Source organism: Carcharodon carcharias, chromosome 7 (genome assembly GCF_017639515.1).
Source record: "Carcharodon carcharias isolate sCarCar2 chromosome 7, sCarCar2.pri, whole genome shotgun sequence".
NCBI classification, from domain to species: domain Eukaryota; kingdom Metazoa; phylum Chordata; class Chondrichthyes; order Lamniformes; family Lamnidae; genus Carcharodon; species Carcharodon carcharias.
In genome coordinates, this window is record NC_054473.1 from 1,655,202 (window position 1) to 1,668,629 (window position 13,428).

Sequence of the window (13,428 nt, forward strand, 5' to 3'; positions counted from 1 at the left end):
GAGCTGGCGTTGTGCAGTGTCACTGCCATGAACACTGGGACCGAGCTGGCATCGTGCAGTGTCACAGCCCTGGACACTGGGACCGAGCTGGTGTTGTGCAGTGTCACTGCCCCCTGGACACTGGGACCGAGCTGGTGTTGTGCAGTGTCACTGCCACGAACACTGGGACCGAGCTGGCATCATGCAGTGTCACTGCCCTGGACACTGGGACCGAGCTGGCGTTGTGCAGTGTCACTGCCCTGGACACTGGGACCGAGCTGACATTGTGCAGTGTCACTGCCCTGGACACTGGGACCGAGCTGGCGTTGTGCAGTGTCACTGCCCTGGACACTGGGACCGAGCTGGTGTTGTGTAGTGTCACTGCCCTGGACACTGGGACTGAGCTGGCATTGTGCAGTGTCGTTGCCCCCGGATGACTTTTTTGAAATTGGCGTTTCTCTCTAATTCTTAATGACCCAAATTCTGACCTGGAACACCAAGTTCCATTTGAAATATTGTTTTTGAGACGTTTCTCCTCTTTGTATTCTGTGGGTCTCATGGTTTAGGAACAGTTGTAAACAATTGCCTGATTGGTGGATATATCCTAGATCAGTATATCCCCTTGTGTTAATATCAACATCTCGGGGCACTCAACAATGACACGGAACCTAAATTTAAAATTTGTGTGGGGTCTGGTATTCAGTCTCTCTTGTTTTGTGTATGAATCTAAGAAAGATAGGAGCATGCATGGTCACAGTGAATAGGCATAGAATTAGATGTTCCTGCACTGAAGCGCTCCCAGTGCTGGGGAACACCCCTCATTACACATCAATTAAGTGCAATGGTGTGATTGTATAGCCTGGGAGATTGAATGCTTGGTTCAGTCATTTCTGACTGACTGTTACCGGTGTCTTCATGTCTTCACCATTGTTTATTTTCTGTGGATTAGATTGTGGAGAAGTGTGACGTGAAAACATTTAGGGCCCTTTCACAGCCAAATAATCACTTCATATTGGCTACTGATTACAGTGGTGAATTTTAATGGTGAAATAACTTCCTGATCACTAAATTCTGTTTCACTTTCCCCCTTGTCACTTGGTAAAGGAAATCAACAAGTAAAAGAATATCATCAATGTACTTTCTGATAAAATGTCCTCAAGTTTAACCTGCATTTTGTAAGTGAGAGTTGCCTGTGAAAAGGTATAACACAAGATGTTTAAAAAAAGTCAGCCTAATTATTAACTTCAAGTTATTGCAGAAGCTATAAAGGACAGTGTTGACTATGTTTGGGTGTTTTAAAAATGTCTCGATAGATAACAATGTATTGAAATCGGTCTTTACTTCTGTTATTCCTTTTAGTGTAGTTTAAATGTTACAGTAACTGCTGCATCAACCAAATCAGCGGAAGACTTGTGCAGATTCACAGACGCTGCTCTGGAGCTGGGTCAAGTCCATCGTGTTGCAATGTGTACAGCAATGAGTATATGATGTATATACTTTGTATATCACTTTATATTAAAGTATTGTAAAATTCAAAACTAAGCCTATTTTTGTGATGTCTATTTTTAATGCTCTAAATTATAGGAAATGTTTAAACCTGTTGAAAGAGAACAGTATCTGCCTGTAAATTGCACAGACTGGGACCTGTCAGATCGATGCTTGTGTCTCACATCAAACATGGTTTTGAGTCCAGAACAAATTTTCCTGCTGTTCACTGTAAGGCATAAGGTTTGGGCCATTCCAATCCAGTTTGGAATTGCTGCAATTGCACCACACACAATTGTTAAATTAGCAATCACACTCAAACACTGAATGGCAGCTGTGAGAATTGGAATATTCTTACTCCATCACTCGGGATACTCAGTTGAGGTGGCATTTGACGTTTTAATGGAATGTTGCAAAGGGAGATTTGCTCTGTAGCTAACCCAGTTATCTGATGGGGACAGTGTAGAGGGAGCTTTACCCTATATCTTGTTTTCCTGGCATCTTTTTTATTTATTTGTTCATGGAATGTGTGTCGCTGGTTAGGCTAGCATTTATTGCCCATCCCTAATTGCCCTTGTTTACAGGCATTTTTTTTCAAAAAGAGTCAACCACATTGTTGTGGGCCAGGAGTCACATGTAGGTCAGACCAGGTAAGGATGGCAGATTTCCTTCCATAAAGGACATTAGTGAACCAGATGGGTTTTTACAACAATTGACAATGGTTTCATGGTCATTGTTAGACTTTTAATTCCAGATATTCATCAAATTCAAATTCCACTATCTGCCGTGGCAGGATTCAAACCTGGGTCCTCAGAGCCTTACCCTGTGTTTCTGGATTACCAGTCCAGTGACAATACCACTACATCACTGCTTCCCCTGATCATGAATGAGACAGAATTTCCTCCAGCTGAACACTGGGGAAACCAAAACTTTGTTCTCTTGCCTCTGATTCTTCCCACTCTACAATGACTCTCAGGGTGAACCAGACTTGGTTGCAACCTTGCTGTTGTATTTGACTCCAAGATCAACTTCCCATAGCTTGCCCCCACCTTCATCACTGCAATGATTGCCACCTTCCCACTCCATAGAACTAACTGTCCTCCCCTGCTTCAGCTCAACTGCTGCTGAAGCACTCATTTATGCATTTGGTACTTCCGTATTTAACTATCCTAATTGTCTCCTGTTCAATGGTATTAGCATTGTTTAATCCCCCACCATCAGCATGCTGGGGGGTTACCATTAACCAGAAACATAACTTGACCAGCCATTATAAAAACAGTGACTACAAGAGCAGGTCATAGACTGGGAACTCGACAGTAACTCTCCTGACTCCCCAGAATCTGTCTATCATTTACAAGGCACAAGTCAGGAGTGTGATGGAATACTCTGCGCTTGCTTGGATAAGTGCAGCTCCAACAGCACTCAAGGAGCTCAACGCTATCTGGCACAAAGCAGCCCACTTTATCAGCACCCTATTCACATCTTAAACATCCCTCCCTACTCCACCAGCATACAGGTCTCCTTTGAAAGCACCTTCCAAACCAGCACCCTCTACCACCTAGAAGGATAGGATAGCAGATGCATGGGAATACTATCACCTGCAAGTTCCTTTCCAAGTCACATACAATCCTTACTTGGAACTTTACTATATTGACTGCAGTGGTTCAAAAAGGTGGCACACCACCACCTGAGTTAAAGCAATTAACTCACATGATGAAAGAATCATCCACATCTTGCTTGGCAATAACCTGCTTACTGACGCTCAGTTTGGGTTCCGTCAGGGCCACTCAACTCCTGACCTCATTAAAGCTTTGGTTCAAATATGGACAAAAGAGCTGAACTCCTGAGGTGAGGGTGACTACCCAGGCAGCAAAACAGCATTTGACCGAGTGTAGCATCAAGGAAGTGTAGCAAAACTGCAAATGGGAAACAAGAGGAAAACTCTCTGTTGGTTGGAGTCATACCTAGCACAAAGGAAGATGGTTGTGGTTGTTGGAGGTCAATCATCTCCGTTCCAGGACATCACTGCAGGGGTTCCTCAGGGTAGTGTCTTCGGCCCAACCATTTTCGGCTGCTTCATAAATGACCTTCTGGAGTAATCTGATATGTAATATACAGTCAAGACAAATATTGTAATGTAATGTCACATGATCTTAATACCCAATAGCAGAGTAGCATGGGCTACCTCTCTGTGAGAGATTCTTGAGTTGGTCACTGATGAGTAAAGACAGAGTTTTGAGTTGTGAGCACACAAGTGTAGCTGCTGAGTTTAGTTTGTAAATAAACAGCATGTGTTTATTCTAACAACGATCTCCTGATGTTCTCCAGCCTGATTTAAGCATGCAACCCGGACCCTTTAGCCCATCAAACCAAAGGGCACTGGATCCACGAACTGGCAATGAGAGTAAAAGCACAAAGAATCACAAAAAAAATGAGGTAAAAAGCACAAAAGAATGAAGGAATCCAGAAGAGCCGAAATCAGGCTGTACCTTGAACGGTAGTCGTAAGTAAAAGAAAATTTCCTTCTGAGCGCCAAAGTGATCCCCTCAGAGCATGCTGCAATTTGGAAGAGTGGAGCCTTTCGATCCAACCTCGGATATCTGGTCTCATTATGTTGATTGCCTCACATTCCTCTTCCAGGTAAATGACATTGCGGGGAAGGAGGAGAGGCGCTTGATCCTTCTGTCCACATGTGGAAGTAAGGACTAATTGGGAATCTGATGACGCTCAGTGCCCCAGACTCGAAAGGTTTTGATGATTTAGTGAACCTCATAAAGAATCATGATCAGCCCAAGCTATCAGTGTCGGTGCAACGGTTTAAATTTAACTAAAGAAATAAGAGCTGTGGGGAGACAGTTGCGTGTCATGTTGCAAGTCTGAAGCAATTAACTGACTATTGCAAGTTTGGTACATCTATCGATGATATGTTTAGATATCGTTTGGTGTGCGGCATAAACAATAATGCAATTAAGAAGAGATTAGTGGCTGAAACAAATCTAGATTTTCAGAAGGCATTGGAAATCGCTCTGGCAATGGAAGGTGCAGTGCAAGGCTCAGAAGCCATACAAGGAGCACAAATTGGTGCTGTCCTCCATGTTGGGCGTGGAGTCTCAACCAAAAAGAGCGTGAAATTGAAGAGCTTTGTTATGAAACGGGAAACAGCCACTGCTAGCAGACAAATTAAAAGGGATAACTTAGCAACAAAAACATAGCATAACAGTGACAGAGGTAGAAGCAGACAACCCTGGACTGAATCCTAGTTTAAGAAGATTGAATGTTTCTTCTGTCATCGTAATGGACACCATTTGAGACATTGTAAAGACAGAATTAGGCAGACTTCCAAACAAAAGCAAAAGCTCCGTGAGATCAACAGTTTTGAAAAGCCTGATGTAATAGATGCTGACATCCGTTTGCAATATAATTTAAAAGGTAGGAAGAACAGAGCCAATCTATGTAACCATGAGTGTGAATGAGAAGCCTATCAGAATAGAGGTGGTGAATGGTGAGCAGACTTTCAAATATGTGAATCATGCAGAACACAAACTGAATTTAGAAGAAACTGATGAAAAATTAAAAACCTACACAGGAGAAGACATATAAGTCAAGGGTGTATGCAAAGTCACAGTACTTTATGGAAGTCAAACAGAGAGATTACCCTTGATGGTAGTAGCAGGTGAGGGACTTAGTCTCCTAGGATGAAACTGGCTAAAATAAATTAATTTGGAATGGACTGAAATCTTGCAACTGAGAACTAATGGGTTATCACAGCCATTACAAAAATATGCCTCAGTTTTGAAGGAAGAACTTGGAAAAATTGAGAGGCTACAAGTAAAAATTCATGTAGATTCAGAGGCAACGCCAAGATTCATGAAGGCCAGACCAGTACCTTATGCAATGTATAAGGTAGACGCTGAACTGGACAGATTAGAAAAATTGAGACTAGTACAATTTTCAAAGTGGGCAGCACCAATTGTACCTGTTCTCAAACCTGACTGAAGCTTTCGAATATGTGGGGACTACAAATTAACAGTTAATAAAGTGGCAAAATTGGATAGAGAACCCATACCTAAGACAGAAGATTTATATGCTAAACTGGCAGCTGGAAAGGCCTACACAAAGTTAGATATGAGTCATGCCTACCAACAATTGGAATTGGAGAAGGCATCCTGGAGGTTTGTCACCATAAATACACTCAAAGGATTGTACCAATGCAACCGTTTACCATTTGGTGTATCTTCTACTTGTGCCATATTCCAAAGAACCATGGAAAATTTATTACAGGGGTTTCCCCACGTTGTAGTTTATTTGGATGACGTTCTTGTGAGTGGACTCATTTGAAGAACTTGGAAGAAGTTCTGAAATGTTTTTCACAGGTTGGAGTGAGATTGAAAAAGGAAAAGTGCACATCCCAGGCAAAAGATGTAACTTATCTAGGTCACAAGGTAGATTCACAAAGCCTACATCTGGCTGAAGAAAGAAAAAGTGAAAACCATTAAAGAAGCCCCAGTACCGAAGAATACATCCGAACTGAAATCATTCTTGGGGATGATCAATTACTATGGATGCTTTCTGCCTAATTTGCGAACAGAACTGGCACCACTGTACTTCTTGCTCAGGAAAAACTAGAGATGGTCTTGGCAAACACCGCAAGAAGGAGCTTTCACAAAAGTGAAAAGTTGCTGCAATCTTCTATATTGCTAGTACACTTTGACCCAAAGAAGGAGTTGACATTAATGTGTGATGCATCACCTTATGGAGTGGGAGCAGTGCTTTCCCATCGAATGGATGATGGATCAGAATGACCTATAGGGTATGTGTCGAGAATACTCAATACAGCAGAGAAAAAGTACTCACAAATTGGAAAAGAAGGCCTGGCAATCATTTTTGGTGTTAAAAAGTTTAATCAATTTGTACAAGGTCATCATTTTACTATCATTACAGACCACAGGCCATTATTAGGACTAGTCAGTGAAGACCAGGCTATACCTCCTATAGATAAAATCAAAAAACTGCGGATGCTGGAAATCCAAAACAAAAACAAAATACCTGAAAAACTCAGCAGGTCTGGCAGCTTCGGCGGAGGAAGAGCACAGTTGACGTTTCGAGTCCTCATGACCCTTCAACAGAACTAAGTAAAAATAGGAAAGGGGTGAAATATAAGCTCAGTTCCTATAGCTTCAGCTAGAGTACAAAGATGGGTATTGATCTTAGTATGAGGATACTTTTATTCATAGACCTGGAAGTCAAATTGCAGATGTAGATGCACTCACTCATTTACCTTTGGAAGTGACAGATGAGGATGTTCCGATTCCTCAGGAATTTGATTTGTTGTTGAACTTCCTGGACTCATCACCAAAATGTGCTAAACAAATTAAAGATTGGACGAACCGAGACCCCGTCATATCCAAAGTGAGGAATCAAGTTCTTCATGGTTGGTCAGAAACACAAGAGTCTGATGAAATGAAACGGTATTTCCAGAGGAGAAATGAGTAAACCAACCAAGACGGTATTTTATTGTGGGGAGCTCAGGTGATTGTTTCTCCAACGGGACAAAAGCCATTGTTATATGAACTTCACGGTGCACATCCGGAATTTCCAAAATGAAAGCAATAGCACACAGCTATATGTGGTGGCCAGCAATGGACGGAGAAATAGAAAACTTTGTGCAAACTTGTATGCAGTGTCAGCAAGTGCAAAAATTACCTGCAACAGCCCAGTTATAGCCCTGGGAGTGGCCAGGAAGGCCATGGGTACGAGTCCACATCCACTATGTGGGACCTTTTATGGGAACAATGTTCCTACTTAACATAGATGCCCATTCAAAATGGATGGACATATACGAAGTGAAGTGACCCACATCTTTTGCGGCAATAGACAAGCTATGACAAAGCTTTGGTATAAATGGATTAGCTGAAGTGCTAGTATCAGATAATGGAACAGTATTCACAAGTGCTGAATTTAACCGATTTACAAGCCTCAAAGATATTGTTCATGTGAAAACATCCACATACCACCCTTCTTCAAAGGGACTCGCTGAGCGAGCAGTTCAGATGTTCAAAGCTGGTATAAAAAAATTATCTGGAGATTCAATAGCGACTAAATTGGCACGTTTTCTTTTCCATTATAGGACCACTCCTCATTCAACAATAGGCATCACAGCTGCAGAATTGTTGATGAAGCGCTGTCTCCAGTCAATACTAAGCCTAATCATGCCAAACCTGGGGTGCAGGGAAGGTAGAAGGAAGGCAGGAAAATCAGAAAATGGGACATGATTGTCACAGTCGGGACAGAACATTTAATGTAGGAGAGAAGGCATTTATGAAAAATGTTAGATAAGGACCAACATGGTTGTTTGGTGAAATAAGTGCTGTAACAAGCCCTCTTTCCTACCATGTGAAAGTCAAAGATCAAATAAGGAGAAATGTGGATCAATTATGAAGAGGAGAAACCAAATATCCAGTGTTCAAAACTGAATCAACATTTCCTGTTGAAAGAACTCGGCCAAGTACAAATGTATTTGAAGGGCCAACTGTACCTGAAAGAGTCGAAGAAACAAATTTACAGGTACCTGCTGTAGAACCTGAACCTTAGACGACTTCAGTAAGGAAGACTCCAAAACAAATTTCAGAAGCTGTAGAGCTGTAACGTTCTACACGCATAAGGAAACCCCTAGACTGACTTTGTAAATAATTGATCTGTATATATAACTTGATATATCAAAAAAATGTAAAATGTATTTTCCAGTAATATACCTCTAAGACAAGTATTGTGATGTAAGGTCACATGATCTTCATACCCAATAGCAGAGTAGCATGGGCGACGTCTCTGTGGGAGAGTCTTGAGTTAGTCACTAATGAGTGAAGACAGAGTTTTGAGTTGTGAGCACACAAGTGTAGTTGCTGAGTTTCATTTATAAATAAACAGCATGTGTTTATTCTAACAACAATCTCCTAACGTTCTCTGTATCAACTTGGTCACCCTGATTTAAGTATGCAACCCAGATCCTTTAGCCCAACAAACCTAAGGGCCGTGGATCCAACATCTTCCATGATAAGGTCTAAAGTGGGGATGTTCACTGATGATTGCACAATGTTCAGCACCATTCGTGACTCCTCAGATGCTGAAGCAGTCCATGTCCAAATGCAGCAAGACCTGGACAATATCCAGGCTTGGGCTGATAAGTGGCAAGCAACATTCGTGCCACACAAGTGCCTGCCAATGACTATCTCTAACAAGAGAGAATCTAACCCTTGACATTCAATGGCATTACCATTGCAGAATCCCCCACTATCAACATCCTGGACATTACCATTGATCAGAAACCGAATTGGACTAGCTGTATAAGTACTGTGGCTACAAGAGCAGGTCAGAGGCTAGCTCTGAGATGCAGAGGGATCTGGGTCTCTTAATACATGAATCGCAAAAGACTAGAATGCAGGTACAGCAAGTAATTAAGAAAGCTAATAGAATGTTATCATTTATTGTGAGGGGAATTGAATATAAAAGTAGGGAGGTTATGCTTCGGTTATACAGGGCACAAGTGAGTCACATCTGGAGTACTCTATAGTATTGGACACCTTATTTAAGGAAGGATGTTAATGCATTGGAAGCAGTTCAGAGAACATTTACCAGACTAATACCTAGATTGGGCAGGCTGCCTTATGAGGAAAGGATGGGCAGGTTAGGCTTTAATCCGCTGGGGTTTGGAAGAGTAAGAGGCGACTTGAATTAAATTATAAGATCCTGAGGATACTTGACAGGGTGGACGTGGAGAGAATGTTTCCCTTGAGGGAATATCCAGAATTAGGGGTCACTGTTTAAAAATAAGGGGTTGTCCATTTAAAACAGAGATGAGGTAAAATTTTTTTCTCTCAGAGGGTTGTGAGTCTTCGAAACTTTCTTCCTGAAAAGGTGGTGGAAGCAGGGTCTTTGAATATTTTTAAGGCAGAGGTGGATAGATTCTTGTTAAGCAAGGGGGTGATGGGTTATTGGTGGTAGGCAGGATGCATATATGAGGTTACTATCAGATCAGCCATGATCTTATTAAATGGCAGAGCATGCTTGATGGGCTGAATGGCCTACTCCTGCTCCTTGTTTGTATGTTCAAATACTGCACCAAATAACTCACCTCCTGACTCCCCAAAGCCTGTCCACCATCCATATGGCACATGTCAGGAGTGTATTGGAATACTGCCCACTTGCCTGTCTAAGTGCAGCTCCCACAACACTCAAGAAGCTTGACACCATCCAGGACAAAGCAGCCCGCTTGACTGACATCCACAAACATTCACTCCCTCCACCACTGATGCACAGTAGCAGCAGTGTGCACCACCTACAAGATGCACTGCGGGAACTCACCAAGGCTCCTTAGCACCTTCCAAACCCACAACCATTACCATCTCGAAGGACAAGGGTAGCAGACACATGGGAACACCACCATCACCTGGAAGTTCCTCTCCAAGCCACTCACCTTCCTGACTTGGTAATATATCACCGTTCCTTCACTGTCGCTGGGTCAAAATCCTGGAACTCCCTCCCTAACAGCACTGTGGGTGTACCTACACCACATGGACTGCAGTGGTTCAAGCAGGCAGCTCACCACCACCTTCTCAAGGGCAATTAGGGATGGGCAATAAATGCTGGTCCAGCCAGTGAAGCCCACATCTCGTGAATGAATAAAAAAACAATAAATAAGACATAGGATACACGCAGCTGCTCTATTTCAAGACTGGACCTCAAATCGGTTTTCCATTCTGTCTTCCTCTCTATTACCACCATGCCCACATCCCAGAAGCAAATAAAAAAGGCAAAGATTTAAGTTTCCTCGGCACAGAAAAAAAAGGCAAGAGTTGACGTGGACAATGTGTATGTGAATAAGGTTTTGTTGATGCACTGGGCCCGTGAGTGAACAATAATCTCAGTCAAGCAACATGCAGTGAACCTGCACATCTGGACCTGAGTAGGGGATGAGGGGAGGAAGCTTTGGTTCAATACCCAACTGGGGAGGTGATGGCATAGTGGTATTATCACTAGACTGGTATTCTAAAGATCCAGCGTAATTCTCTGGGACCTGGGTTCAAATCCCATCCATGATAGATTGTGGAGTTGGTGATGGTTATAGATTGGTGGGGGGGAGCTAAGTGATTTGAATACAAGGGTATTACCCTTGTATTATTTTTATGGGAAGATGGTAACATAGTGGTAATGTCACAGGACTAAAAATCCAGAGGCCCTGGCTGATGCTTTGGGGCATGGGTTCAACTCCCACCATGACAGCTGATGGAATTTAAATTTAATTAATTAATCTGGAATTGAAAGCTAAACTCAGTAATGGTGACCATGAAATTATCATCGATTGTTGTAAAAACCCATCACATTCACTAGTGTTCTTCAGGGAAGGAAATCTGTGTCCTTACCACCTGGTCTGTCTTACATGTGACTCTAGACCCACAACAATGTGGTTGCCTCTTAAAATGACCTAGCAAGCCACTCTGTTCAAGGGCAATTAGAGAAGGGTTACAAATGCTGGCCTTCCCAGTGATGCCCACATCCAATGAAATAATGAAGAAAATAAAAATATTGGAGGTGTTGGAGGCCCAGAATCAGGTTTAGGTCAGTGACAAATAAGTACTGGCTTGGATAGTGATAGCAGAAATTTTGATAAGTTCAGAGAGAATGTGAGGCCAATCAGGGGATTTGTGGAATAGTCAAATCTGGAGGTGACAAAGACCTGGATGAGTTTTCAGCAGAAGAAATTGTGGCTCAGCTGTAAGGCTGGATGTCAAACAAGCACTTTGACAACACAGGGCCTGGAAAGGAGATGTGAAGAGGTAGAGTTGAGCTGTCAGTTTACATGTGAATTTTTTAAAAATTGTATGACTGGGGAAACAGTTATAATTTGATGTCAAGGTTAACAATCCATTCAATGGCTTCAGATGACAATGTGAATGGTCATGATGCCACTGGGAATGGATCTCTCAGGGCAGAAGCTGCTTCCAGGGTGAGACCCAATCTGTTTAGCAGGAGGCATTCCAGGACCTTATGTCTTGAGAGCAATGTAATCGGGCAGTAGCTGAGTGGGTCATTGAGTGGTTTCCCTGACTTGGCAATGCTACTATTTTGGATTGTAGCCAGATGTTTGGAATGGTGCCTGGGCTGTGCTGCCTTATGGGGCATCCTTCATCAAGGGACTTGAGGATACTGTTGCCTTACTGGAACCTTCATTTTCACAGAATCACAGGATTTTAACGGCACAGAAGGAGGCCATTCAGGCCATTATGTCTGCAGCAGCTCTCCAAATGAACATTAGGACTTAGTGCCATTGCCCTGCCTCTTCCCCGTACCTCTGCACATTGTTTCTATTCAAATAATCAGCTAATTCCCTCTTGAAAGCCTTGACTGAACCTGCCTCCACCACACTTCCAGGCTGTGCACTCCAGATCCGAACCACTCGCTGTGTGAAAAAAAAAATTCTTATGTCACATTTGTTTCTTTTGCAAATCACTTTAAACCTGTGCCCTCTTGTTATTGACCCTTCTATGAGTGGGAACACTTCCCCCTGTCTACTCTGTCCAGCCCCCTCATGATTTTGAACATCTCTATCAAATCTCCTCTCAGCCTTCTCCTCTCCAAGGAGAACATTCCCAATCTCTCCAATCGATCCTCATAGCTGAAGTTTCTCATCCCTGGAACCATTCTTGTAAACTTCTTCTGCACTCTCTCCAATGTGTTCACATCCTTCCTATAATGTCGCGCCCAGAACTATACATAATATTCCAGCTAAGGTCTAATGAATTTTTTAATATAAATTCAGCATAACCTCCCTGCTCTTGTACTCTAGACCCCTATTAATAAAGCCCAGGATACTATATGCAATATTAACTGCTCTCTCCACCTGTCCTGCTACCTTCAATGATCTATGCACATATACACCCAGGTCTTTCTGCTCCTGCATCCCCTTCAAAATTTCACTCCTGTATTTCCTGTATTCTTTCAGGAGCCATTCATTTTCTTGGATCCAGCAAGGGATAAAAGTTTTTCTGAAGCCCCAGGGAACAAATTTAGTGGCTGCCGGTTTGAGAAGTCAAGTAAAGCGGTTGTAGTTTTCGGAGAGGGTTGAGATCTGGTTAATGGCGGTTTCTAAGTATCTGCTGTAGGCATCCTAGTTGCCTTTCCAAACATTCCAGCATGGTATTGGCTTGAGTTTATGGATGGTAGTTCAAGGCCTATGCAAGTGAGAATTGGGCAATGTTGGGAATGGGGAAGATGGGCACTTGTCGGGAGCTCTTGACAAGTGCTGCCCATCTTCCTCCACCCTCAACATCTCCCAACCCTCACTCACATCAGCCTTGAATTACCATCCATGTGGAACTTGGCCTCATGTGTTTGGGGGATGTCACCAGCAGCATGTAAACGAGGAAGACGAGGAAGCCAAGAATTTTGGGCATTCTTGACTTAGTGTAATAGGGTAGGGAAGTGAAGCTATTGCTGGAGATAATCTCTATGATCAGATTTGTAGCAATAGAACCAAGTGAGGGCAGTCACTTGAACACAGAAGAGAAGTATTGGAGGAGGATGATGTGGGCAAACATATCAAAGCTACAAAGTGGCCACAGTCTTATCCATTTACTTAATGTATCAATGTCACTTTTGTCATTTTATGCTTCCATCTACATTGTTTACAATTACTGCCTATGTTTGTCATCAGCTGATTTGGATATGTGGCTTTCTGTCCCATTGTCTAATTAAATATGGGAATAGTTGCAGCCACAACATAGATTCTTGCAGAACAGACCAGTCACATCCTGTCAACTACAGTACCTACCTATACATTATCACTACTATCTGTCTCCTGCCACTCAGTCATTTTCTTGATCAGATCAATTATTTACCTTCAATTCCATGAGTTTCAACTTTAACTAACATTCTCTGATGAGAGACTTTATCAAATGCCTCCTGGAAGTT

At 42.5% G+C, this 13,428-nt stretch overlaps 1 protein-coding gene across 2 annotated transcripts in view; it reads left to right on the plus strand.

Moving 5' to 3' along the window:
• Positions 1–1,521, plus strand: part of stimate (STIM activating enhance) — a 176,279-nt gene extending 174,758 nt beyond the window's left edge. For both annotated transcript variants that reach the window (XM_041190911.1, XM_041190910.1), the window contains one exon: positions 1,339–1,521. The gene's annotated coding sequence lies outside the window, so the exon portion shown is untranslated. The remainder of the gene's footprint in view (positions 1–1,338) is intronic.
• The last annotated feature ends 11,907 nt before the right edge of the window (positions 1,522–13,428 follow it).